General features: G+C 43.1%; 1 non-coding gene across 1 annotated transcript; it reads right to left on the bottom strand.

Moving 5' to 3' along the window:
- Nucleotides 1–352: 352 nt before the first annotated feature.
- On the bottom strand, nt 353–459 carry LOC141675851 (small nucleolar RNA R71). The gene has a single exon (XR_012556481.1). It is a non-coding gene; the product is annotated as a small nucleolar RNA R71 (small nucleolar RNA).
- Nucleotides 460–3,812: the final 3,353 nt, after the last annotated feature.

Here is a 3,812-nt window from a genome sequence, read left to right as displayed (position 1 = left end):
CTTTTCTCGGCCAAAAATTGATGACATTCAGTCAAGCATTCTTCATCCGGCTATTCAAGCTAACACCTTTGAAATCAAGTCGGGCACTATTCAGATGGTGCAGAATTCTGTTTCTTTTGGAGGAGCTGCGACTGAAGACCCCAACATGCACATAAGGAATTTTGTCGAGATCTGCAGTACTTTCAAGTATAATGGCGTGACTGATGAGGCTATCAAGCTGAGGCTTTTCCCATTCTCACTGAGGGACAAAGCTAAGGACTGGTTACATTCTGAACCAGCTGGGTCCATCACTACTTGGCAAGATCTTACGCAAAAGTTTCTGGTGAAGTTTTATCCGATGGCAAAGACTGCTGCTATGAGGAGCGCTCTTACTCAGTTTGCGCAGCAACCTACAGAATCTATGTGCGAAGCTTGGGAATGCTACAAGGAAATGTTGAGAAAGTGTCCACATCATGGAATGCCCGATTGGATGGTGATCACTGGCTTCTATAATGGTTTGGGGGCCCAATCTCGGTCCATGCTCGATGCAGCAGCTGGAGGCGCCTTGTGGGCCAAAAGCTATACTGAGGCTTATAATCTTATAGAGACTATGGCTGCAAATGAGCATCAAAACCCAACTAAGAGGATGATTCCTGGGAAGGTAGCAGGTATTCTGGAAGCCGATGCAGTCACCGTTATTGCAGCGCAGCTCCAAGCGCTGTCTATGAAGGTCGATTCTCTAGCTACATATGGAGTTAATCAAATAACCATGGTCTGTGAGCTTTGTGCAGGTTCTCATGCTACGGATCAGTGTTCTCTCGTCAACAAATCTGTTCAGTATGTGAATAATTATCAGCGACAACAGCAGCCTATGCCAGCTACTTATCATCCTAACAACAAAAATCATCCAAATTTCAGCTGGGGTAATAATCAGAATGCTATTCAGCCACCATATCAGCAAGGTGTGAGTAAACAGTTCAATCCACCTGGATTCCAGCAACCACAGCAGTATGCTCAAAGGAAATCATATCCTCAACAGGGAAGTGCAGCTGCACCTACTAGTGCTGATTTTGAGGAACTTAAGCTGTTATGCAAGAGTCAGGCGGTTTCTATCAAGACCTTGGAAAATCAAATCGGTCAAATAGAAAATACAGTGCTCAATCGTCAACCTGGAACACTTCCCAGTGACATGGAAGTGCCAGGAAGGAAGGAAGCTAAAGATCAAGTCAAGGCTATTACCTTAAGGTCTGGGAAAGTCACTGATGCTGAAAAGGCAAAAGAAGGAGAAGCTGAAGTTAGAGATGAAGAAGCTAAGCAAAAGGAGAATGCGGCGGAACCAAGGAAGACTACTGTTGAACACACTCTTCCTGAGGGTAATACAGGGGAGAAACAGCTTTATCCTCCACTACATTTCCCTAAGAGATTGCAGCAACAAAAGCTGGATAAGCAGTTCGGTAAGTTTCTGGAGGTGTTCAAGAAACTTCATATCAATATACCTTTCGCTAAGGCTCTGGAGCAAATGCCTAGTTATGCGAAGTTTATGAAGAGTATTCTTTCAAGGAAGGTGAAACTGGATGACCTTGAGACCGTTGCTCTAATGGAAGAATGCAGCGCTGTGCTGCAGCAAAAGTTACCTCCAAAGCTTAAAGATCCAGGTAGCTTCACCATTTCTTGCACCATTGGCAAGTTGTCGTTTGACAAGTGCCTTTGTGATTTGGGAGCAAGCATCAACCTGATGCCGTTGTCGATCTTTAAAAAGTTGGATTTGTCTGATCCAAAACCCACCTACATGTCTCTACAATTGGCTGATCATTCTATTACTTACCCAAGGGGCATAGTGGAGGATGTGCTAGTCAAGGTGGATAAGCTCTTCTTTCCTGCAGACTTTGTTATTCTGGATTTCGAGGAAGATAAGAAGATTCCCATAATCTTGGGAAGACCTTTCTTGGCTACTGGCCGTACCTTGATAGATGTGCAGAAAGGTGAACTTACTATGCGGGTGCAGGATCAGGATTTGACCTTTAATGTATTCAAAGCAATGAAATTCCCTACAGAAGATGAGGAGTGCTTAAAAGTGGATGTGATTGATTCTGTAGTTACTTCAGAACTCGATCATATGCTAATGTCTGATGCATTAGAAAAGGCCTTTGTGGCGGATTTTGACAGTGATGATGAAGATGGCAACGAGCAATTACAATATCTGAATGCTTATCCCTGGAGGCGAAAGCTGGACATGCCGTTTGAATCTCTTGGTACTTCTGACCTCAAGAATGCTGAAGGAAAGCTCAAACCATCAATTGAGGAAGCACATACCTTGGAGCTCAAGCCATTACCTAAACACTTGAGGTATGCTTTTTTAGGTGATACATCTACTTTACCTGTTATTATTGCATCTGACCTTTCAGGTAGTGAGGAAGACAAGCTCTTAAGGATTTTGAGAGAATTCAAATTAGCTATTGGATGGACCATAGCAGACATAAAAGGGATCAGCCCTTCATATTGTATGCATAAGATTCTGCTAGAGGAGGGTAGTAAGCCAACTGTTGAGCAGCAGCGCAGACTTAATCCTATCATGAAGGAGGTGGTGACGAAAGAAATTCTGAAATGGCTGGATGCAGACATCATTTATCCTATTTCTGACAGTTCTTGTGTGAGCCCCGTACAATGTGTGCCTAAGAAAGGAGGTATCACTGTGGTAGCAAATGAGAAGAATGAGCTCATCCCCACTCGAACAGTTACAGGATGGAGAGTATGCATGGATTACCGAAAGTTGAATAAGGCCACGAGGAAGGATCACTTCCCTCTTCCATTTATTGATCAGATGTTTGACAGGTTGGCTGGTCATGAGTATTATTGTCTTCTGGATGGCTACTCAGGGTATAATCAGATTTGTATTGCACTAGAGGATCAGGAAAAGACTACCTTCACTTGTCCATTTGGCACGTTTTCTTTTCGCAGAGTTTTGTTTGGTTTATGTGGCGCGCCGACCACTTTTCAGAGATGTATGATGGCTATATTCTCTGACATGATTGGAAATAATGTCGAGGTGTTCATGGACGACTTCTCCATCTTTGGACATTCGTATGATGAATGTTTGAATAATCTTCGTGCCATGCTCAAAAGGTGTGTGGAAACTAATTTGGTGCTCAATTGGGAGAAATGTCATTTTATGGTGCGTGAAGGCATTATTTTTTGGGCATAAGGTCTCTAGCAAGGGTCTTGAGGTGGATAAAGCCAAGGTGGGAGTCATTGAAAATCTTCCACCATCTATTTCTGTGAAAGGAATCCGTAGTTTTCTTCGTCATGCGGGTTTTTATCGGCGGTTTATCAAGGACTTTTCAAAGATATCTAAGCCATTGTGCAACTTGCTTCAGAAAGATGTGACTTTCAAATTTGATGATGAATGTTTGACGGCATTCGAGACTCTCAAGAAGAGTTTAATCACTGCACCAGTTATTACAGCACCGGATTGGACAGAGCTGTTTGAGATGATGTGTGATGCGAGTGATTATGTGGTAGGTGCAGTTCTTGGGCAGCGTAAGAATAATCTCTTTCATGTGGTCTACTATGCTAGTAAGACCTTAAATGGGGCCCAAATGAACTACACCACTACTGAGAAGGAGCTCTTGGCTATAGTCTTTGGTTTCGAAAAATTTCGATCTTATCTGCTTGGGACAAAAGTGACAGTATTCACTGATCATGCGGCCATTCGCTATTTGGTTTCCAAGAAGGATTCGAAACCGAGACTCATTCGTTGGGAGCTCTTACTTCAGGAATTTGAGTTAGAGATTAAGGATCGAAAAGGTACTGAGAATCAAGTAGCTGACCATCTC

The sequence above is a fragment of the Apium graveolens genome, chromosome 7 (genome assembly GCF_009905375.1).
Source record: "Apium graveolens cultivar Ventura chromosome 7, ASM990537v1, whole genome shotgun sequence".
Lineage (NCBI taxonomy): Eukaryota > Viridiplantae > Streptophyta > Magnoliopsida > Apiales > Apiaceae > Apium > Apium graveolens.
Note: the sequence above shows the minus strand (reverse complement) of the source record. Positions and strands in the feature narration are given on the sequence as shown.